This window comes from Pinus tabuliformis, chromosome 1_2 (assembly GCF_031772625.1).
Source record: "Pinus tabuliformis cultivar Carrire ecotype Pingquan chromosome 1_2, CPIR1, whole genome shotgun sequence".
Classification (NCBI taxonomy): domain Eukaryota; kingdom Viridiplantae; phylum Streptophyta; class Pinopsida; order Pinales; family Pinaceae; genus Pinus; species Pinus tabuliformis.
In genome coordinates this window covers 46,354,886-46,380,933 of record NC_142298.1, presented here as the reverse complement: position 1 = coordinate 46,380,933, position 26,048 = coordinate 46,354,886, and positions in this window count along the sequence as shown.

The following is a 26,048-nucleotide window of genomic DNA, read 5'->3' as shown; positions in this document are numbered from 1 at the left end:
CATAACTCATGGGGGTCATTATGAGTTTTTGGTCATGCCTTTTGGCCTTACTAATGCACTTTCCACATTTCAAGGTTTGATGAATTCCATTTTCAAACCCTTTCTTAAAAAAATCGTGTTAGTATTTTTTGATGATATACTAATCTACAACAAGTCTTGGAAGGATCATGTTCAACATGTTGACAGGGTGCTCAAACTATTAGAGAGGAAACAATTATATGAAAAAACCTCAAATGTTTCTTTGGAGTATAGGAGGTGGAATATTTGGGTCATATTGTATCTCATGAAGTTAAATCCATTAAGGAATGGAAAATCCACACAACCATAAAGCATAATTGAGGATTTCTCGGGTTGTGTTAACGGTGCTAGACCTACCAACATGTCAAGGGAATCTCCCCAGTAAGAAGTCCCAATTAGACCTTAGACCATTTGGTGTAGGAGTCCTAGCAATGGGTTGTAAGGTAATGCCTTAACCACGATGTCGCGTAGAGGCAAGTAAGATAAGTTTGTCAGTAGTAAGGGTGTGACTGATGCAGTGAGTCAAGGAAGGTGTATGAGAGGTTCCAACACTTCGAAGGGGGAAGGAGGTGAAGGTGAGTTCCAAGTTGAAAGGGATCAGTCCCAACTCAGCTAGGAACACACAACACAAAAGGACATGCACAGCTTCCGATGGAGCAGTCCACTCGGATGCGGTAGTCACATCATACAAGGTAAGATAACACATACAACACTCATGGATTAGTCTGAGATGAGTGTGACGGTTGTTATAGCAAGGTTCAAGTGAAAGCTTTGTTTGATGTCTAGAAGAGCATTCGACACGGACGATGACAACATTAACAACATACACACCACATTAACAACAAGATTCATATAATTGCATGTGAATCGGTTCACAAAAGTATGTAAGTTAAACAACATATATCATTAAGGAAACTGAAGCAATCCAACTACAATAACAATATATGCATGAAAGTGTGTTGCCTCTTATTCTATAAAGAATTGTAATTCTCAAGCATACAATACATCCATGTAAACCTACTAGCCCCAATAGTGGAACATTACATCCACATCCTCCTGCTCCTCCAAAGAGATGTACCGACTCTGTGCAGTGGAGAAGCCATGGCGTGTTACAATATTGTCCAAGCCTTATTCAAGATAGTCTTAGTAGAAGCTTCACTGACCAAAAGGCTATACAATGAGTTATGAGGGATTATTTATAGCAAAGGGTGGGGTGACCCTTGATATTCCCCTTTGTGATAGTTCAACTACCCTCATGACTCTTCTCCTACTCTATGACTATTACATCCAATTGTTGACACTTGACTTACACTTGACATGACTCAACATTACAATGCACATGTACTCATGTGAGACAACATGGCTTGAGCAAACCTTGCAAGACATCACTGACACTCGGTCTACTGTGGTGAGACCAAATCTTTGACATGCTTGTGATGGTGAAGCTGGTGAGCTGATGCCAAGCTTGGTTGTCCATGATGGTGTGCATGCACCTCATGGTGACATCTTACTGAAGCGAACTCTTGCTTTCATTGCAACCGGTGCATTGGTTCGGCCCTTTCATCCAACTTGTCTACTAACATGCACATGATCTTCTTGGGTGTGGTTGAACCGGCAGTACACTGATGCATAATGTCCATGTTGATCTTCAAGTGTATGTTGGTGGTCATGCACATCAACTTGCCATAGTACTCGTTTGGCTCCAGTTGGACTTGCTTCTTGTATTCGCCTTGGTGAGTGTGTTGAATGGATTGGATTGCATGCGTGCACACAATGACATGCATGTTTCTGAATCCCTTGCATGTGATCAACCACACTGCTCACCATGTCTGCTTCGTGTTAGTTGCTGGGATGGATCTTTAACTTGTCCGGGTGCAGTTGCATCCATGAGCGCATGTTGCATCCACTACTGTTCCTGATCCTGCTGTAACTCATTCGTCTATCTGTGTAGCTTCATGTTCTTCCTAAGTTGCTACTTCAGCACATGAACTCCTTCTTTGTTACATCTTCTGCCTTCACACGATCTTCATGTCACTCCGTCACTCCATAGTCGGAGTCTCCAAAGTTTCTTTCATCATCTATGGACCTACTTGAGATTGCAACCTTGTTCCACCTCTGTGTTGTCAACAACCCTCCTCTTGCATTCGTTGCATTTGGTATGCTATCTTCAGCTATTGTTCATGATGCTACTCACTATGATTCTACCTCTTGATGTCCTTTTCTACGAAAATCTTGATATCTTCGTGAGTAGGCAAGCTCATTGACATTCGATTGACTAGATCCCTAAGCATACTCTGAACGGTGTCTTCATCTCTGCTCTCCTGGAAACCATTGTACCTATACTGCGGAGAGGCAGATGAACACCCGCAATACCTGGAGACATGGAAACACTCATAGCAGGCAATATGTTAGTCAAAAAACAAAATGAACATGAGAACTGACTTGCCACATACCTGGGTGAATGATCATGAAGGTTGCAATTTTGGTTGGGAGGTCGGGAGACCGACTGCCAAGACTGGTTAAGGCACAGTCTGTGCTACTGGGAGACTGGCTGACTACTGGAACTATGTAATGCACTATCCAATCTCGTTGCTAATTATTGGGATTGTGCAATTCACAATTCCAGCTAAGAAGGACTGTTGGCCTAGGGACATATCTCAGCAATTTCTTGGGCCAAGCAGCAATTGTCCTCCAGAAATGTGCAAAACAGTCTTGGAGGCCAGCTCCAGGTAGGAATGTGCAAATCTAGAGAGGAAGGTGAGCATTCCTTTCCCAGATTGTGTAATGCCACCTTGGTGAAGGTAGAGCCCGGGCCAAGGTTGGCCCAACTCGCCGACGGGCAATTGAAAGAAAGTAAGTCAATGAATGCATGGCGACACTAAGTGATCGCAGAAGTGATTGACAGTGCATGCAAAACATGAATGAAAGATTCAACAAACAGATCAACATGCATGTGGGTGAGGTAGTTTGCTAGTTGGGCGAACGTCCGTGCAAAATAGTTTCATGCATGTGACAACAGTGAGATAGCAACAAAAATTGAAATAGAGCTACAAAAAGCTAGTATATATGTAAAGGACAACAAGCATTCAAAGAAATCAAGAAACCAGTACTCCTACAAGAGAAAACACAAAAAGCAATAGAAATGCAGCACAAGGCATGGGAAGCGAGCTTACCCCAAAACAGCTAAGATGAATGTGCCGACTACTCCTAGATGTGATGTGGGATGTCAGAGCTACAATATGGATGTGAGGAATGAGCTCTATAGTGTCTGGTTTATGAGTTTTGATAACATTGAGGTTGTGACACACATGCCACGAATCTAGAGGAAGCGACACTTGGTGGGAGGTTTCAGAATTGCTCCTTGCATGTAACCTCCCACTGCTAAACATAGGTCCTTGAAACAAGGCATTCCTTTGCGTGATGCCTTGGGAGAAGCAACCCATGCATGTAAGTATGTTTTTCTCAGTCCCAAAGGGAACCAATCAACTCAGCTACACATGCAAGAGACTGCTCGACTGCTAGAGAAACATGCACATTTCTGGTTGGGAGCTAGGCTGGCTGCCCAGGAGCTTTGTGCAATTTCTTGGAAGAGCAGCTGACTGCTACCCAAATTTGCGCAAATCCTGGGCTGAACAGCCTGCTGCTAGGAAAATTTGTGTAAATCCTACTGGGAGGGTTGGCTGGCAGGATTGCACAATCCTGGAGCCTACCAGGCTATCAGAGAGGATTGCGCAATTCCTAGAGGGAAGGTTGGTTTCCCTCCAGAAATGCACAATTTTCAAGGGGAATCTACTAAGCCTGTAGTTGGAACAAGTTTAGGTGAGCATCTGTGAGGAGAATGGATCAACTGTGATCGACATGCTGCCTTTCTACAAGGAAAGCACTTCAAGCTTGAGTACTTGACGAAGTAAGACAAAGTGCTATGTAAGGTTGCGAGGGTGGCTCCAAAACAAGATAAGGACAAATTTTGGAGGGTGGTTGTACCCTCTATAACACTTGGTGACACACTAGTATAACTCCAGCTCTCTGAGTGGACCTTGTTCATGAAAAGGAATTCTAACACCTCCGGAAGTATTATTCAGCTCTCTGCTCATCTTGGCTTCACACTAGTTTAATTGTAATATGTAGCACCTTCCCGACTCTTAGTCGATTGACACAGTTCAAAGCCAAGGAAACATAGTTTTTTCGATTGGGGTTGAGGGGTATATAGGTGCGAAAGTAGTATAGTCGTCGGAGTCTTAGTTTCATCTCTGTTGTTGCTCCACTGCCAGTAGGCCTAGATAGTACCCCAGTGGAGTCACATAGGAACATAGGCATGGCTTTGCTGCCAATGAGCCTAGTCAGCACCCCGATGGAGTTACTTGGATCACCTCCCTGTGTAGGAAGCCTTTCTCTTCTTTTGCCTTATTCATTTTTCATTTTGATTTTTTTTTTTTACTTTTCATTTTTTCATTTTCACTTTGCATAGCACTTATTCATTTCCGAGGCAGAAGAGGGATCCCAACTTATTGAGAGCAGAAGAGGTTGTTATAGCAGATAAGTAGTTTATCATATCTCTGACGTGCCTGTTAAGGATTTCCCCCTCACCTTACTCTACTTGACTGGGCTGACAAGGGTTAACCCAAAAGCAATCAACTAGAGAAGGTGACACTAGTTAGTGCGCAAGTGTTGTTTTTACACCAAGGTTCACTTCGAACAATACATATTCTCCTTCGACGTATCATGGACTAAAATTAACAAGCTCATCGTACAGAGGTAGGATGATAGATAACCAAGTAGTGATAGTTGTACAAGCCCTCTTGTGCTTTACCTAGCTCGCTTCAAGAGTCATACATGGTTTCATGCAAAACTAACCTATGAAAGAAACAAGAGAACGAACTAACAATCAACAAAGCAAAGAAAGAGCAGAAGCAAAAATGAAATCAAAGCAAGTAAACAAGCAAGCAAACAAACAAACAAGAAAATAAAGCACGTAAGCAAACAAGAATGCAAGTAAACAACTGAAAGCAAACACTACTCCTACTCCTACACTACCAGTACATGGGCATGATCACGTGATGTGATACTTCCAATGCAGCCACCGGCACATTGGTAGACCCATGTTGGTGAAGGCTTGGTCCACGAGAAACCCAGTTGTGTGAACTAGCAAGCAAGAAAGATATAAAAATGAAGACAAACACACTTCGTGATTCAAAGTGCCCATGGGACATAAGTGAGTGCATGTGCATGACAGGCAGTCCATGGACTTATCATGGTGTTGTGTGACACTACGTGAAATTTTGAAGCATAAGCACACTCTTGACTATGACATGCAAGCAAACGAAAGAAATAGAGATAACTTGCGTCGCACACGAGTGCTTGCAATGTAAGACTCCTCCAATGCGTGAGCAATGGGATTGTGTAGTTCAAGTCGAGGAAGTAAAATTTTAGTGTTGGATTGATCTTAAGTGCATACAGATGAGTGATGAGAAGCCTTAAGTGACTGAAGGATTTCATGATCGGAAGTGAAACTAACCTCAAGAGAGTGAGGACCTGACATAACCATCATCTCAGGCTGAAGTGCCTCGACAGTCTTGGGTGTCTCAACTTCATCATCAGGTAGATCATCATACACCGGTGGCTTCGAAAGATCAACTGCAATAGATTCTTGAGCGTGATCAAAATTGGAAACAAGTGGATCATGACTGCCACGATCAGAAAAATCAATGAATTCTTCCTCATCCTCATGATCAGATGAATCAAACAGAGGGTTAGATGAAAAGCAAACAAAATGATCCTCTGTGTTTCTAGAAAATACAGATGAAGAATCAAGTGGATCTTCAATTGATACCTTATCCTCTCCATTGTCAAATGATGGACTAACATCTGGTGAGTCCTGCAAGTGATCAACAATGGGCGCATCTGTGGATGAAGACACACATGCAAAATCATGGATGGTAGGTTCACCAAAGAGGCTAGGAAAGAATGAAGGGGGCTCAGATGGAAGGGAATCATCCTTCGCTGAGTGCTGATGTTCAAGCTCCCGAGTCCCACTCATACTCTTCATGAATGACAATGCATGTTGGTTGTGCAACACCAACTCCGTCAGTGGGTTGTTCCTCGATCACAACAAATGAAGAGTCTGGAATGGATGAACACAAGACAACATCATCAGGAGGAACACTTGAGTATGAAGACAAAGGTCGAAGAAAAGAATGCATATGGGAAATCAAAGGACTCACAACCAACTCTACGTGAAAATTGAGTGGAGTGATTTTGGGAGAGTGTGAAGGATGAACAGGTGTGTGAGCATGATCTTCAGCATCACTAGGAAGAGGTGGAGCTACTGAATGAGAGGGAGGTAGACAGTCAGTTGAGGCAGTGCCCGCTCCCACATGATATTGCACAGTTCCATCAATGAAGAATGTTGAGCGAGGCTTGATATCAAACTTCCTCTTGGGAAGGGCAGATTTCTTAAGGCAATACTCGAACCAGTCCCAAAGATAAGAAAATTTCACCTGGCTCTTTGGAGCTTGAAACTGCAAGTCACGAAAGCGCTTCCAAAAATCAATAATGGATTCATGTGGAGGCCTCCGTTGCTGTAATAGTTTTCAGTCAAGATAGTATAGATCAAAATGATAGAATGTGTCTTCAACTAGATCACATAAGTGCTCAAATGAGTTCATAGTGTCAGCCGATAGGCTGAGCACCCAATGAAATGGATATTCGTGAAGTGTGTATGCAAGCAACAAATTGACCTGTTCATTAGAAAACTCATCTTCCTCATAAATCATGAAAACAAAGTTATATAAGTGCTTAGGCCAGGCCACTTTGCCTTCACCATCATATGTGTGAGTGGACAAGAGGTCGAAAAGCTTCCCCGCGATGGAGACATCTTCACGATTCAAAAAACACCTCGGGGGAAGAAGGGTGCAAGACTCCATGAAAGATATGCAAAGGTTCAAAACTGGATGACAGGACATAGCTTGTCATCAGGCCCTCCTTCTAGCGCCAAAAATGTTGACAGTGCTGGACCCACCAACATGTCAAGGGGATCTCCCTAGTAATAAGTCCAATTAGACCTCAAATTGTTTGGTGTAGGAGTCCCAACAGTGGATCGTAAGGTAATTACTTGACCACGATGTTGCACAAAGGCAAGTAAGATAACTCTGTCAGTAGCAAGGGTGTGACTAATGCAGTGAGTCAAGGAAGGTGTATGAGAGGTTCCAACACTTCGAAGGGGGAAGGAGGTGAAGGTGAGTTCTAGGTTGAAAGGGATCAGTCCCAACTCGGCTAGGAACACACAACACAAAAGGACATGCACAGCTTCCGGCGGAGCAGTCCACTCAGATGTAGAAGTCACATCATACAAGGTAAGATAACACGTACAACACTCACAGATCAATCTGAGATGAGTGTGACGGTTGTTATAGCAAGGTTCAAGTGAAAGGTCTGTCTGATGTCCGGCAGAGCAATTGACACGGATGGTGACAGCATTAACAACAAGATTCATATAATTGCATGTGAATCAATTCATACACAAGTAAATAATTTAAACAACATATATCATTAAGGCAACAAGAGTAGTCCAACTACAATAAAAACATATGCATGAAAATGTGTTGGCTCTTATTATATAAAGAAGTGTAAGTCTCAATCATACAATACATCTATGTAAGCCTAATAGCCCCAACAGTGGAATGTTACAGCCACATCTACCCACTCCTCCAAAGAGATGTACTAGCTCCATGCAGTGGAGAAGCCAAGGCGCGTTACAATATTATCCAATCCTTCTTCAGAATAGTCTTAGTAGAAGCTTGGCTGACCAAAAGCCTATACAATGAGTTATGAGGGACTATTTGTAGCAAAGGGTGGGGTGACCCTTGACATTCCCCTTTGTAATAGTTCAACTACCCTCATGACTGTTCACCTACTCTATGACTGTTACATCCAACTGTTGACACTTGAATTACACTTGAAATGAATCAACATTACAATGCACATGTACTCATGTGAGACAACATGGATTGAGAAAGCCTTGCAAGACATCACTGACACTCGGTCTGTTGTGGTGAGACCAACTCTTTGACATGCTTGTGATGGTTAAGCTGATGAGCTGATGCCAAGCTTGGTCATTCGTGATGGTGTGCATGCACCTCATGGTGACATCTTGCTGAAGCGAACTCTTGCTTTCATTGCAACTGATGCATTGGTTCGGCCCCTTCTTTGTTACATCTTCTTCCTTCGTGTGATCTTCATGTCGCACCGTCACTCCATAGCCGGAGTCTCCAAAGTTGCTTTCATCATCAATGGACCTGCTTGAGATTTCAACCTTGTTCTGCCTCTGTGTTGTCAACAACCCTCTTGCATTCGTTGCATTTGGTACATTGTCTTCAACTACTATTCATGATTCTTCTCGCTGTGATGCTGCCGCTTAATGTCCTTGTCTATGGAACGTTTGATGTATTCGTGAGTAGGCAAGCTCATAGACACTTGATCGACTACATCCCCAGGCATGCTATGACTGGTGTCCTCGTCTCTGATCTCCTGAAAACCATTGTACATGTACATCGTAGAGGCAGATGAACACCTACGATACCTAGAGACATAGCAACACTCATAGCAAGCAATATGTCAGTCGAAAACCAAAATGAACATGAGAACTGACTTGCAACATACATGGGTGAGTGATCATGAAGGTTGTGCAATTTCGGCTGGGAGGTCGGGAGACCAACTACCAAGACTGCTCAAGGCACAATCTGGGCTACTAGGAGACTGGATGACTGCTGGAACTATGCAATGCATAGTCCATTCTGGCTGCTCTCTAATGGGATTGGACAATGCGTAATTCTAGCTGGGAAGGACTGCTAGCCTAAGGACAAATCTTAGAAATTTCTTGGGCCAAGTAGCCACTATCCTCCAGAAATGTGCAAAACAGTCTTGGAGGCTAGTGCCAGGCAAGAATGCACAAATCTAGAGATGAAGGTGACCCTTCCTTTCCCAGATTGTGCAATGCCGCCTTGGTGAAGGCAGAGCCCGGGCCAAGATTGGCCTGACTCACTGACGGGCGATTGAAAGCAAGTAAGTTAGTGAATGCATGGTGACACTAAGTGATAGCATAAGTGATTGACAGTGCATGCAAAACATGAATTAAAGATTCAACAAACAAATCAACATGCATGTGGGTGAGGCAGTTCGCCAGTTGGGCAAACGTCCATGCAAAATAGTTTCATGCATGCGACAACAGTAAGATAGAAATGAAAACTGAAACAGAGCTAGGACAAGCTAGTATATATGTAAACGACAACAAGCATTCAAATAAATCAAGCAAACAATACTCCTACAAGTGAAAACACAAAAAGAGATAGAAATGCAACACAATGCATGGAAAGCAGGCTTACCCCAAAACAACTGAGCTGAATGTGCCAACTGCTCCTAGATGTGATGTGGGATGTCATAACTACAAGGTTGATGTGAGGAATGAGCCCTCTAGCATCCAGTTGATGAGTTTTGATAACATTGAGGTTGTGACGCGCATGTCATGAATCTAGGGGAAGCGACACTTGGTGGGAGGTTTCAGAATTGCTCCTTGCATGTAACCTCCAATTGCTAAACATAAATCCATGAAACAAGGGATTCCTTTCCATGTTTCCTTGGGAGAAGAATCCCATGCATGCAAGTATATTTTTCTCAGTGCTAGAGGGAACCGGTCAACTCAGCTGCACATGCAAGTGACTACTTGACTGCTGGAGAAACATGTGCATTTCTGGCTGGGAGTTGGGCTGGTTGCCCAGGAGATTTGCGCAATTTCTAGGCAAAGCAGCTAACTGGTGCCCATATTTGTGCAAATCCTGGGCTGAATAGCCTACTACTGGGAAAATTTGCACAAATCCTATTGGGAGGATTGGCTAGAAGGATTGCGCAATCCTGGAGCCCAGCAGGCTTAGAAAGGATTCCACAATTCCTGGAGAGAAGGCTAGTTTCCCTCCAGAAATGCATAATTTTCAAGGGGAAGATGCTCAGCTTGTAGCTGGACCAAGTCTGGGTGAGTAGCCTATTAGGGGAATGGATCAACTATGATCAATAGGTTTCCTTTGTGCAAGGAAAACATTTGAAGCTTGAGTACTTGACGAAGCAAGACAAAGTGTTGTGTAAGGTTGGTATGGAGGCTCCAAAACAAGCTAAGGAAAAATTTTGGAGGGTGGTTGTATCCACTACAAGAGGTTGACAGGGTATTATCGCAATTTTGTTAATAAGTATGGGAGAATAGCAGTAACTCTAATACATTTACTAAAGAAAGATACATTTTCTTGGACTCTAGAAGAAACTAATGCCTTTGAACATCTTAAAGAGGAAACGTTCCAATAACTAGTCTTAGCTACGCCAGACATCACAAAAACCTTTATTCTGGAATTTGATGCCTCAGGAAATGGAACTGGTGTTGTTTTAATGAAAGAAGGAAGGCCCATTTCTTTTGAAAGTTGTCCAATCAAAGGAACGTATTTACACAAACCCATTTATGAGGGAAATGTTGGCAACACTACATGCACTAAAGCAATGGAAACCTTACCAATTGGGAAGTCACTTCAAGGTAAGAAAAGATCATGATAGTATTAAATACTTTTTGGAACAAATATTATCTTTAGAAGAGTAACAAAAATGGGTCACAAAGATGTTGGGTTATGACTTTGAAATCATATACAAAAAGTGAAGCAAAATGTTGCTGTAGATGCACTCTCAAGAAAGGATGAAGATGTGGAGTAATTTCTTGGTGTCATTTCTATTATCCAAACTAATTGGATAATAGAAGCAAGGGATGAATGGAAGAATGATAAAGAGGTGTGGACAATCATTCAAAATTTGCAACAAGATCCCAGTACATTTGATACATTTAGCTGGAAAAATGATTCATTATGGTACAAATATCACTTTCTCTTTGTAAGAATTCCCAACTCAAGCAAAATATTCTTTTGGAATTACACACCGACCCCTTAGGAGGGAACTTGGGATTTTTAAAAACTTACCACAGGGTTAAGAAGGAATTTTTTTGGGATGGTGTTAAATCTAATATTTAGAAGTTTGTGGCAGAATGTTTGGTTTCTGAACAAAATAAAGTTGAGACAATTAAGACCCTAGGTCTATGACAACCTTTAGCCATTCCAAGTCAGCATTGGGAGGAGGTCTCAATGGATTTTATCGTAGGTTTAACCAAGTCTGAAGGAAAGAGGGTCATCATGGTGGTAGTTGATAGACTTACCAAGTACACATGGTTTTGTTCATTATCTCATCCTTTTATAGCCAATGCAATTGGTACTGCATTTATGGAAATAATTCAAAAGCTACATGGAAACCCAAATATTATTGTAAGTGAAAAAGGTCCCATTTTCACTAGAAATTTTTAGACGAAATTGTTTTCTTGTTTTGGTACTCAATTATCTCATAAATCATCTTATCATCCTCAATCTAACAAGCAAACTGAGATAGTGAACAAATGTTTGGAAGGATATCTTCGTTTCTTTGTATCTGAGAAAAAAACACAATGAGTTAAGTGGTTACCTCTAGCCGAATGGTGGTATAACACTTCCTTCCATACTGTAGCAAAAATGACCCCATTTATTTCACTTCGTGGATATCATACACCATACATCACATCATCTTTAAGAGAAAATTCTAAGGTTCAAGCAGTGGAAAATCACATCGAGCATCAACAACAAGTTCTCCAACTCTTAAAGGATAACCTCACTCTGGTGTAGAACCAAATGAAACAATAAGAAAATCAACAGCTCCGTGAAAGAAGTTTTGATGTAGGAGACTAGGTATTTTTACATCTACAACCATACAAACAAATGTCCCTCAAGCAAGCTAAGAAGGATAATAAATTATCACTCAAGTATTATGGTCCTTACAAGGTGTTGCAAAAGATTTGTACTATGGCACACAAATTGGAGTTGTCTGCATCTTCCCGAGTACACCCACATTAGGGGATTTTTGAGGTATAAAATGGGCCTCCTAAGGAAATTATAAAATAATAGTGGAAATAATATAATAAGATTATATTACATCATCTAATTTTAGAGGGAAACAAGAAAAAAAAAAATTCAACTCATATTTTCAACTTATCTCCCTATGGCTTTACTCAAATTTTGAGTGGAAACACTCGTTGGATGCATAATTTTATTCCTCGTCCAAGGAGTACCCATGTTTCATACTTCCGATGGACCCTTCTACATGAAAAATTATAAATATAAGAAAAACGTGATTGCAATCACAATTTTTCATGTATTTCTCATTTTTCGTGTAGCAGGGTCCATCGAAAATATGCGACATGCATACTCCTTGGATGAGGAATTAAACTTTTCATCCAACGAGTACTTTTGCTCGAAAATTGAGTTAAACCTTAGGGAGATAAGTTGAAAATACGAGTTGAAAAAATATTTTTATTATTTGATTATTTTTTAATCTTTTTACTTTTTTACTCCAAAAATTGTGAATCATCCCCCATGGTTGACATCATCATCTTGAATCCTATTGGTTCTTATAAGGTTTATTTTGGTTGTACATTTTTCTTAGGAGGTCCATTTTAGACCTCAAAAATCCCCTAATGGTTTTCCATGTTTCATGCTTAAAGAAGGTTATTAGTGATAAGCTCCTAGTTCAAATGGTGTTGCTAGAACTTGACGAAGAAGGAAAAAACATATTTGAGCCTGAAGCAATCACAAAAACAAGAACACGACAACTATGTAAATGATTAATTTTAGAGTATCTCATTAAGTGGAAGAATTTACCCGTTGAAGATTCCACATGGTAGGATGAGAATTTTATACAGAAGCATCTGAAACTACTCAAACGTTGAGGACAACAATTTTTTGGAGCGGGGCATGTTAGGTCCCTATAATAATACTAGTGTATCCTCCTTATTGTTATTGTTAATGTAGCCCCCTATTTTTATTGTTGTGCCGTATATAAGCCCACTATTATTATTGTTGTGCCCTTACATTATTATTGTTATGTAAGATATGATTATATTGTGACTCCTTAGACTCTTATATATACCAAGGAGGCCTTATCATTTGTATCATCCAAGAATTGTTCATTTATGTAATGTAAAGGAGGTTTCCCCCTCAAAGAGGACAATTTTTAAGTCATTGATATATCTTTTCTTCTTTTTTTGTGAGTTGGTTGCATAACATAGAGGAATAAATCTACATGAAATAAGTTGAAGGTTTTGTACTAAAGGGAAAGGAGAAGTTTGTCTACAAGATAAGGAAGTCCATTTATGATATGAATAAATCACCTAAGATGTGGCACTAGAAGTTTTGCATGTACATCGAGGGATTGAGATTTCTAAGAAGCCAATTTGATCACTATGTACATCTTAGAGCTAAAGGAAAGTGTTTCATATATCTAGTTTTTTATGCCAATGGCTTGTTGTTGGTTTGAAGCAACATGGGTGTAATCAAGGTGGTGAAGATGCTACTATCTTCCAAATTCAACATGAATAATGTTGGTGTTTCACATTTCATTTTTGGAATGGAATCTCAATAGAGACTGTGCAGTTAGGTAACTTAGGGTAAATTAAAGGTGCATTGAGATCATTTTGAAGAATTTTTGTTAGGATATTCTGACACATAGGAAATAGCTAAGTATAACTTGGGCTAGTGTATAGTTAGGTAAAGTGTGTTTCTTTACTATGTACATTTGTAACTTACAATCTGATGGTCACGATATGTTCTAGACATGAAGTGATCCAACGGTTCACTCTCTCCTTGGTATTACCGACACTTGATCCGTGGCTTAACACCCGATTGGTCCATGATCTCTATTTAAAGAGCATGGAGGGTCATTTGTAGTGTAACCATTTATGACAGAAGCTTATGTAAATTTTCATTCTTTTATTAATAAATTGCTTGAAGTAGCCGTGTTGGCTCGGGCCGTGGACTGTTTCCCTCTTTGAGGGTTTTAACCACGTCAATAATATTGGTGTATTGATCTATGATCTTTTTGTGAGCGGTGTCCTTTGGTGTTCCTTCTGAGGAACTTACCCTGTAAATTCTTATATGGTATCAGAGCTATTTGAGGGTTGCATCCGTTGATGATTCAAATCTGAAGCCAGTACAATTGCATCTGACTGTCATTTCTTAGATCTATTGTTTCTAACTGCTTTCGGGCTGAGAGGATTGCTCTATTGTGTTAGGAGCATCTGTTCCAATGAGGAACCCCTTTCGTTTCATGAGAAAAGGCTTCCGGTAACCCTAGCTACATCATTTTTAAGATCTAGAGGTATACAATCTTTATTTGCAGTTTTAGCTATTCATCTCTCTGTTTATTTCGGTTTATTTAGCTCTCTGTTTTTTATTACTAGATATAAACCTTTCATTTTTGCGTATGCTCTTTGCCTTGCGACTCTATGCAATATGGGAAAATTAGAAATAGAAAGGAAGGATTTTTCTCATGCGTATGCTCTTTTCCATCGTGCCTTAGTGTGATCTCGAAAAATCAGAAACATTGAGGAAAATATCTAGTTTCCAACTAAAGCTAACTTCAAGCCACAAGGTTTGTTTTTTTGTATGTCTGTGTTGGGTTTTGTGGTTTTTGTTCAAGTAAGCATGCACCCCAAAGCTTTAGTGACTAAAAAAAAAAAAAAAACCCTTCCTATTTTCCAAAAATTACGAACCTTTTAAACTAGCTCACTTGGTTCAAAGTTACTTTATGAGAATAGAGTTCTTGAGTTCAAGTCTTTCTTTTTGTTGAGTTACTTTTTTAAAAAAGCACATGTAACTTACGTTTTAAAGTTACATTATGTAAAAGTGTTCTCACCCATTATAAAAAGTGAGTCACTTATAATTCTAAAGTCTCTTTATCTTTTATTTAAGTTACAATTTAGTGGGTAGCTCATAAAGTACCATTGTAAAAGTGACTTTCACTTATTTATAAATGTGAGTCACATAATTCTTTTCTTTAAAGTGAGCTAATTAGATTAAGTTTGGGAAGGGGGCATATTTTTTTTCAAATATAACACTATCATTCATTTCCGCACATTCATGCACTTTGTCAACATCTTCAACAACCTTTCTTCAAAAAGCAGTAACTTCTTCATCCAGAAGCCGTTTTCAAAGCCGTTTTTTCTTAATCAGCGTAATTTTTTGAGATCTTTCCATTGGATCACTTGGTTTCAGCATCTACAACTTTAGTTTCTCTTAAAATGGAAAGTCCATACCAAGTTATTCTTGACAGCACCAACTACTTCCAATGGTGGTCCTACAGTATGGATTTACTTAAAAGTAAAGGTCTTTACAGAATAGCCTCTGGCCAAGAAACCAAACCTCAAGATGAAGATAAGGTAGCCAAATGGGAAAATAGGCAAGATTAAGCACATGGGTTGATAAGGATATCTATTTCTCCAAACCTTAGATTCCACATCACAAAACTTGATACTCCTAATGAAGCAATGAAACAGCTCACTAAATTTTTTGGAATTAAAATTGAAATTAGAGTCCACCAACTCAGAAATGAATTGCTTAGATTGGACCCCAATAATTTTTCTTCCATTGAAGATTTTTTGTCCAAGTTCAAGACCCTTAGACTTCTCTTAGAAGGTGTTAAGGTTAAGAAAGAAGATGGTCGCCTTATATATTCCATTCTTACTAAGTTGGGACCAGCATACTTTGAGTTTGTTTCCACCTTCCATTCTACAAGAGAAGCCTTTATTTCTGAAGGACAATACTACAAGTCACCCTCTTTTGATGCATTTTGTGATTCTTTAATAAGAGTACAAGAAAAGCTCTTATACCTTAGCCTTCTTAATATTGGAAACTCTTCTAAGAAAGCCTTAGCTTCCCAACAACAACCAAATTCAAAGAATCCTAAGAAGCAATATCCTAAAAAGAATGGTCCTAAACCAAACAAGGGTCCTAAGCAATTTTAGTCTCAAAATGAAAAATCATTTCAACAAAATGATAAGGCAAATAAAAACAAAGGGAAGAAGACTGATAGACATGGCCACTTTTGTAATCGAGATGGCCACTTAGAATCAAAATGCTTTAAGAATATGGAAGCCTTGGACGCAGCAATGAACAAGCATAACATCCATTTGGAGCACTCTTCAACTTCAACTTCATCTTCAGGAATAACACTTTCTGCATGTGGTTGTCAAGCATCTTGGTCTGGTTATGCACTAAATGTATCTTCTTCTTCTCATTCTCATGAGTGGCTCATTGATTCTGGAGCTTCTTATCACATGGCCAAAAACAAAGCCATGTTTTTTTCTTTAAATGATTATAACACCAAAAATATATATGTTGGTGATGATAGATCTCTTAGTGTTGTAGGGACTGGAATTGTTCATCTAGACAATGGTCAATTTAATAATGTATTATGTGTTCCAACCTTATCCTACAACCTTCTATATGTATATCAGATAACTCATTCAAGTGAAGGTAAAATCGTTGAATTTTCACCTCACGATGTTGTAATTAAGGACCTAAGAGATCCTAGACAGATTTTAGCTACTGGCATTGCTGATGATTCTACAAGGTTGTATAAGTTTAACAACTTTGGGTCATCAAATCTTCCCTTGGTATTTTTTGCTCATAATGATGAAGTGAGCAAACTTTGGCATGAGCAATTTGGTCACTTAAACTATCACTCCCTTTAGAATCTATGTAAATAAAATATGGTGACAGGTCTTCCAATGGTATCTTGCAGAGATGGTGTTTGTTTCAGATGTGTACTCGGAAAACATCATCGAGATAGTTTTGAAAAACGTGCCTCTTGGCATGCCTCAACCCCTTTACAACTTGTGCATAGTGATTTATGTGGTCCACTTCTAGTTGTTTCATTCTCTCGCTACAAGTATTTCTTAACTTTCATTGATGATTTCTCTAGACGCACTTGAGTATACTTCTTAAAACTCAAGATTGAAGTATTTAACATGTTCTTGGCCTTTAAGGCCTTTGTTGAAAAACAATCTAGACATCAAATTCTTAAGCTAAGATTGATAATGGTGGAGAATATGTTAACAACAATTTCATCAACTTTTGCACTGAGAATGGAATTCAAATGCAACATATTGTTCCATATACTCTGTTATCACTCAGATTTTCCTTAGAAGTTATTGAAAAGAAGGAAAGGATCTGAGGTAACCACAAACCAACTTTTAGACTTAGGTGCTAGCCCACCTAAGTCCAGAGAGGGCTCTCTCTTTATGATTTAGCTATGTTTGAAAGGATTTTAGGCTAGTATTAATGTTCAATGAGGTTGTTTTGTTTGAGAGTGGTGGAGTTCTGAAACAAATGGGAAAACTAGGCTTCTAGGCCATTGGGCTATGGAGTCAATCAGGGATAATTCACTGGATTAAGTCAAATTGCTGAGGTAGCATTTCAACGGGCAGGATAACAGAGTAAAAACAAACTTTGGGGCTTGAATAGATGATAGTTCATATCAAAACTAGAGGGCAATCAAGAATCCTCAAGTTAGGATTAGAAAGAGGAAAGGAAGATAGGTAAACTAGCAGAGAGCAATTAAGAATCCTATACCAGGGACTTATTAGAGAAAAACTACAGGGATAGAGGAGCAATTAAGAGTTCCTCTATCAAAATAGTTTAGAAGAAAACATATAAATGGTAGGCTATTGATAGCAGAGAGCAATAAATCTAATTCTGATATACTTTGACTATTTTACCATTTAGATTTTAGATGCATGAAACATTGAAACATATAGAAAACACATAAAATCACAAGGATAGAATACTTATTTTTAATTATACTGCACAGGAATTTGATGAAATGTCCTCAACTTTCATTCCTTTTCCAGCAAAAATCCAAATTTGAGTACAAAAGCTCTCTTAGCTTGATAGCATAGATTTATAGAGATGTTATAGAATCCACCCTCAATACTTCGAATGGAGAAGTATTTATACAAAAATTACATCAAAATATCTCATAACTACATGAGATTTATTCTAGGGAATACAAAATATCTTTTACAAAAATATAGAGACATATGTAAAACTGATTGTTGTTGTCCCTTTATTCATGGAAGAGCTGGAGGTTGAAGCTCGAATTTGCCTCTTTCTATTGCTTTGGTAATCGTGTGCTGGATTCTTGTTTACTTTTCCCTACTGATACTCTTTACCTGTTTTCTAATACTCTTTACCTTTTTACCAAACTTTACCTCAATGAATATTTTCTTTTACCTCAGAGTTACTATAGTAACTTACAGGATTTCGAGCATATCAACCCACCAGTCTTCCTTGGGTATCTTCACCCTTATCAATTTTTTGTATATTTCATCAGCCTCAGTGTGCTTTGCAAAATTGGGTTGAGCTGTGAACGAGTGTTTCACTTCATGCTCAATATAGAAAAGGTTTTCTAAGCCATCATATAGCACTTTTCCTGTGGGTAGTGCTTTCATTGTTGAAGAGCTGGCTTGATTTCTGGCTTATTGGTGCAATATGTCAATGTAGTCTTCGTGTTTCATCAGCTTGTCGTTTATGACCAATAATTTTGGAAGTCCTTTCTCTCTCAGAATGTTATATTTTATCATAAACTCATCAATGTCTTCTTGTATACTTTGACATCTTCTTTCTAGGTTAAGCATAAAGTTCTTTTTGGTCAGAACTCTCTTGATTTCAAGGATGGTGTTAGACTCCATCTTGTCAAGTCAAATGTGAGATTGATTCTTCTTCAAAACCCTGTTTTGAAGAAGAAATCATTAAATGTGTTTTTTTTTTAGAATATGTATCAAATTCTCCAGCTCTTCAAATGGCAGCAGTTTCATCAGCTCCTATCTCTGCATTCAAACGAAACAAAAAGTTGGCATTTACATAAAGGGCTTACAGATGCATGACAGTGGCATGTATACATGTGGGTACTTAAAACTGTGGGCACAAGGAAAGATTTACATGAACCAACCACAAGCATGCCACGTAGCTTGCACTTGCAGGCAATACTTCTGGCAGAAATTGAAGTTGAACTTTGAAGTGATCGCAGAGTATGAAATGGGTGTATGGGTAAGAATTGGAATAGAACTAGAATTGTGCAACACACCTGTGTAATTATTAGGAGATTGAGGGCATGATTAGAGGCAGAACTACAGAAGGAGCTTTGTGGTCATGTCCAGCATGCATATCACTTATGTGAGGATGCTCTACAATTCAGCAATTTGCATAGTTTTGCGCTTCATAATTGAGACGGAAGACTGGTGGTTAGAGTCACACAATCTTCAAGGATTATCACACATGTCACATAGCTGATCGAAAGGAAACGCGGTGGTCAAACGAAGAAATGCGGATTCAATTTTCTCTCGAGTCATGGGAGAAGATGGAGCAGCGCCCCTTCTCTACACAGCTCGAAGCCAAGAAGTTCATTTTCAATGTGATGGCAAAACAGATGATGAGCTTCAATCATGGGGAGCCTGAGACAGATGATCAAGGAAAACAAAATTCTATGTGATTCATACTGTGAGGTGTAGACCGAAATCTATAATTCATGTCTGTAACATAAAAATGAACTATGTGATATGTGATCTAAGTAAGAAGATCAAAGACTGAATCATGTACTTGTGGAAAAATTCTGAAATATGTGACTACTCTTCTGTGGCATTGATCCGAACTCTATCCTATGCAAGAGGTCCAAAATGGTGGTTGTTATCCTAGACAAAGATTCAAACTTCTGTGAGTTGCAGTTATGACATAGGATTCTGAATTCTGAAGAAGGGCTATATATTTTAATGTCTTTTTTGTGATTACATACATCTCCATGATAATACGAGTTTATGTGACACATCTCTCATGATTATGCCAATAACTGTGATAATGATGCAAGTTTCGGTGACATATCTCTCCATAATAAAGTGAGTTCTGATGATAGATCTCTCTGGGCTAATGCGAGTTCCTATGGAAACATCTTCTTGTGTCGTCCGAACTTACTGTGGCAAACATACTTCTGGGATATACAAGATTACTATAGTAATATTGCTACTGTGGATTGTAAGCTATATAGGGCATTCTATCTCAATAGACATGGCATCTAAGGATAGAAAGATGGCCTATAAATCCTCCCGGGATTAGTCACAGGAAAGCATTGAAGTCCAAGAGCAAAGATACTGGACTTTGTGAAAAAGACCATGGACGAGAAAGAAAGACATCCAGACATACACTATGACGACCTCCTCAGCATTGTCATGAATGACGGAAGGTTTTCTACTGAACAAATACTATATTTCATTCTCAAAATCCTCTTTGTTGGCCATGAAACATAGTGCAGTGGGCAGTTATCCGAGCACCATCAGTGGAATTCTAGAACAGTACTACCAGAATATGGCCAATTGATATGATAGCAATTTGCAGCAACATCTCGGCTCCACAGAAATCGTGCGCTTCAACTAGCGATTGGCCTCATTACCCCGTACAGGATTTTGTTCCATGATTTCCGCCAGCGATTGTTGGGATCCTTTGGAGATTTTGTGGGATTACGGGCGATGTGGCTCTTAGAAGGTGGATTGTGAGCTATTGCTGATGCTACCATATTGCGTGTGGTTGGACGTGTTGGAGTTCGATGAGTGGCATATTATAACTCTGGCTATTGGGTTGTTCCTACAAATAAATTTAAATTAAACGTTGAATGCAACCATGCAAACCTCTCTCAGTACAGTTGTCACCATGAGCTGAATTGGCAGAATTTTAGTTTAAAGGTTGTTTTATTAAAATGACAAATGTAACATGGCAAGCTAAAAATAAATCAAGACTATCTATCACAGCCAAAGAATGGGATTCGATTTAAGACTTCAGTCCTGATCCTATGGGGATCTGCGCTCCACTTTTGCCTCTTAATTAGCCAATTATCAGAAGATTTAGAGGGACGCTGTTCTATGTTTAGAATAGATGAAACGCCCTTTTCTAATTTTTGTAATTGCAGTTGAAACAACACCTTTGTTGTTGGATCGATTTGTTTTTCCCCTAGCATATTTTTATTTAATGTATTAAAAAATCATTTGTAAAAGTCAGAGTTAGAAGGGAGGGAGGAGAGTTCTGAGAGCTGGTAGAGAATAGAGAGTTTCATTGTACAGTTTTGACAGAGATTTTAATAAAAAATTCAGCTCTGACCCCTGAGATTCCTGTGGTATGAAATTTAACATTTGTGTCATCCTTTGTTTCATATGTAGCCTGTTATGTGCTCATTTCATTTCATGATCGTTTCCAATTGAACAAATGAAGTGTTAAGGTAGAATTCATATTTTGTATGCTCTGCCTTTAAGTTTGTTCATATTTAATGTTTTCTTCTGTTTGACAAGGATTCATCCTCTATGCCCTTGTCAGCTCCTCAGCAGTCTTGCCATTCCATAATCTCAATTTGATGTTAAATTTCTTGCCTACCTTGGCTCAGGAGATAACCTGTGTTTTTTATTACATTTCTCTGTTCAAGCTGTTTCTTTGCCCCATGCAGCCCAGAAAAACCCCATCATTTTATTAAAAACCCCTTTTATCAATTTACTAGCCTAAAATCAGTGTTCTTTATTGGTCATCTTAGCCCTTTGAAAACCTTTTGCCGAGATAGACCCGGAGAGAGCCCTCTCCTGTCCTCGTAGGGCTAGCTGCGAGGTTAAGTGGTTTGATGTTGCCTTGGATTTTTCCTTCCTCAGCCTGAGGTCAAATTCGAGCGCTAACATATTGGCGACCATACTGGGGAGAACATTCGACTTGTTGATTGTCTTGTCCAGTACATGAAATCAAGTTGCAGATCTGATGCTGATGGTGGACAGCAGTCAGACACATATGCAGGCTGAACCATTCACCTGGCGACTCCAATTCGATCCAGACATTCCAGTGCTTGTTGATTCACTCATGCAATGGTGGGGTATGTGGCAAACCCTGCATGGCGAGAAGAAGTAAGAAATGAGTTAGCAGATTCTGAAATTGATGAAGATTTTTTCAGTGTCGTGCTTCATTGGTTGAAATCTCCAAAGTTCCCTTTTGAAACTAAAACTAGATTTTGTGAGTTAGTTGTTGAAAGAGTTGAGAAGGAGATTCAATATTTAGATGAGCAGATCCAATCATATGATTTCCAAGACCCTAAAAAGTTCTTGGAAATCCTTCCTCCATTGAAACAAGAAATCATAGAATTGCCTACAGATGTTTACATTGACAGTGTGCAGCTGGAAGTATGTATTGCAGAGTTGGGGCAGCCAACAGAGTCCGGCTTCCGCGATCCAATTGCGATGTACATGGAAGTTTTTTTCAGTTTGACTGATAGATCAAGCTGTATTCTACGTAACCAGGCTCATTACGTGCATGAAGGGCTGCCAGCAATTACATTTGTGGCCTCGTGGAAACATTTTCAGGCGGCATCATTTTCGGGTTTACTTGAATGGTTAATCTAGCATTTCAGTATTACCTGACCTATTATTTTTACAACAAAGTAGGGTAGATTTTGTAAATAAATAAGCAGCCATAAGGCAGCATTTTGTTCCAGTTTCATTACAGTTTTAGTGTGAGGTTTGCTGAGTCAGTTTTTCAGTCTTTTCAGTCAAGTTTTAGTCCATAAATGAGTCGGAAGTCTCATGTTGTCTGTTGAAATCATGACTCCATTGCCCAATGGATGGAGGCACTGTCTGCTCTCCCAAAGATCTGCAGTTCTTGGCACCTCCAAGAAGCGGCAGTTGCCATCCCTAGTGGAGCCGATGTTAGACTCTGTCTTGTCAAGTCAAATGTGAGATTGATTCTTCTTCAAAACCCTATTTTGAAGAAGAAATAATTAAATGTGTCTTTTTTTTAGAATATGTATCAAATTCTCCAGCTCTTCAAATGGCAGCAGTTTCATCAGCTCCTATCTCTGCATTCAAACGAAACAAAAAGTTGGCATTTACATAAAGGGCTTACAGATGCATGAAAGTGGCATGTATACATGTGGGTACTTAAAACTGTGGGCACAAGGAAAGATTTACATGAACCAACCACAAGCATCCCACACAGCTTGCACTTGCAGGCAATACTTCTGGCAGAAATTGAAGTTGAACTTTGAAGTGATTGCAGAGTATGAAATGGGTGTATGGGTAAGAATTGGAATAGAACTAGAATTGTGCAGCACACTTGTGTAATTATTAGGAGATTGAGGGCATGATTAGAGGCAAAACTACAGAAGGAGCTTTGTGGTCATGTCCAGCATGCATATCACTTATGTGAGGATGCTCTGCAATTCAGCAATTTGCATAGTTTTGCGCTTCATAATTGAGACGAAAGACTGGTGGTTAGAGTCACACAATCTTCAAGGATTATCACACATGTCACATAGCTGATCGAAAGGAAACGCGGTGGTCAAACGAAGAAATGCGGATTCAATTTTCTCTCGAGTCATGGGAGAAGATGGAGTAGCGCCCCTTCTCTGCACAGCTCGAAGCCAAGAAGTTCATTTTCAATGTGATGGCAAAACAGATGATGAGCTTCAATCATGGGGAGCCTGAGACAGATGATCAAGGAAAACAAAATTCTATGTGATTCATACCGTGAGGTGTAGACCGAAATCTATAATTCATGTCTGTAACATAAAAATGAATTATGTGATATGTGATCTAAGTAAGAAGATCAAAGACTGAATCATGTACTTGTGGAAAAATTCCGAAATATGTGACTACTCTTCTGTGGCATTGATCCGAACTCTATCCTATGCAAGAGGTCCAAAATGGTGGTTGTTATCCTAGACAAAGATTCAAACTTCTGTGAGTTGCAGTTATGACAGAGGATTCTGAATTCTGAAGAAGGGCTATATATTTTAATGTCTTTTTTGTGATTACATACATCTCCATGATAATACGAGTTTATGTGACACATCTCTCATGATTATGCCAATAACTGTGATAATGATGCAAGTTTCGGTGACATATCTCTCCATAATAAAGTGAGTTCTGATGATAGATCTCTCTGGGCTAATGCGAGTTCCTATGGCAACATCTTCTTGTGTCATCTGAACTTACTGTGGCAAACATACTTCTGGGATATACAAGATTACTATGGTAATATTGCTACTGTGGATTGTAAGCTATATAGGGCATTCTATCTCAATAGACATGGCATCTAAGGATAGAAAGATGGCCTATAAATCCTCCCGGGATTAGTCACAGGAAAGCATTGAAGTCCAAGAGCAAAGATACTGGACTTTGTGAAAAAGACCATGGACGAGAAAGAAAGACATCCAGACATACACTATGACAACCTCCTCAGCATTGTCATGAATGATGGAAGGCTTTCTACTGAACAAATACTATATTTCATTCTCAAAATCCTCTTTGTTGGCCATGAAACATAGTGCAGTGGGCAGTTATCCGAGCACCATCGGCGGAATTCTGGAACAGTACTACCAGAATATGGCCAATTGATATGATAGCAATTTGCAGTAACATCTTGGCTCCACAGAAATCGTGCGCTTCAACTAGCGACTGGCCTCATTACCCCGTACAGGATTTTGTTCCATGATTTCTGCCAGCGATTGTTGGGATCCTTTGGAGATTTTGTGGGATTACGGGCGATGTGGCTCTTAGAAGGCAGATTGTGAGCTATTGCTGATGCTACCATATTGCGTGTGGTTGGACGTGTTGGAGTTCGATGAGTGGCATATTATAACTCTGGCTATTGGGTTGTTCCTACAAATAAATTTAAATTAAACGTTGAATGCAACCATGCAAACCTCTCTCAGTACAGTTGTCACCATGAGCTGAATTGGCAGAATTTTAGTTTAAAGGTTGTTTTATTAAAATGACAAATGTAACGTGGCAAGCTAAAAATAAATCAAGACTATCTATCACAGCCAAAGAATGGGATTCGATTTAAGACTTCAGTCCTGATCCTATGGGGATCTGCGCTCCACTTTTGCCTCTTAATTAGCCAATTATCAGAAGATTTAGAGGGATGCTGTTCTATGTTTAGAATAGATGAAACTCCCTTTTATAATTTTTGTAATTGCAGTTGAAACAACACCTTTGTTGTTGGATCGATTTGTTTTTCCCCTAGCAGATTTTTATTTAATGTATTAAAAAATCATTTGTAAAAGTCAGAGTTAGAAGGGAGGGAGGAGAGTTCTGAGAGCTGGTGGAGAATAGAGAGTTTCATTGTACAGTTTTGACAGAGATTTTAATAAAAAATGCATCTCTGACCCCTGAGATTCCTGTGGTATGAAATTTAACATTTGTGTCATCCTTTGTTTCATATGTAGCCTGTTATGTGCTCATTTCATTTCATGATCGTTTCCAATTGAACAAATGAAGTGTTAAGGTAGAATTCATATTTTGTATGCTCTGCCTTTAAGTTTGTTCATATTTAATGTTTTCTTCTATTTGACAAGGATTCATCCTCTATGCCCTTGTCAGCTCCTCAGCAGTCTTGCCATTCCATTTAATCTCAATTTGATGTTAAATTTCTTGCCTACCTTGCCTCAGGAGATAACCTGTGTTTTTTATTACATTTCTCTGTTCAAGCTGCTTCTTTGCCCCATGCAGCCCAGAAAAACCCCATCATTTTATTAAAAACCCCTTTTATCAATTTACTAGCCTAAAATCAGTGTTCTTTATTAGTCATCTCAGCCCTTTGAAAATCTTTTGCCGAGATAGACCCGGAGAGAGCCCTCTCCTGTCCTCGTAGGGCTAGCTACAAGGCTAAGTGGTTTGATGTTGCCTTGGATTTTGCCTTCCTCAGCCTAAGGCAAAATTCGAGCGCTAACAGATGGTACCAGTCTGGTATTCTTTATCTTTTTGTTCCAGTTATTCCTTGCTTTGGCTATTTAAGAAATTGATTAATTGGATTTCCTCTTCAGGTTTCTCCCCCAATTCTCCCTTGGTATTTTGTATAGCCTATGTAGCTAGATTCATTAAATCAATTTGTTCAAAGATAATCTGAATTGAAGACCAAATATTATTAATGGAATTAATGATATTGGTCCATAAAATCTCTCTGATATCGCTTAAGGGCTTTTCAAATGTGAAGTCCTTCTATAAATTTTTTATTCTATCAGTCATCCTTTTGTTCTTTCTTTCTTCTTCAATGTAGTTCATCTGTGATATCGCA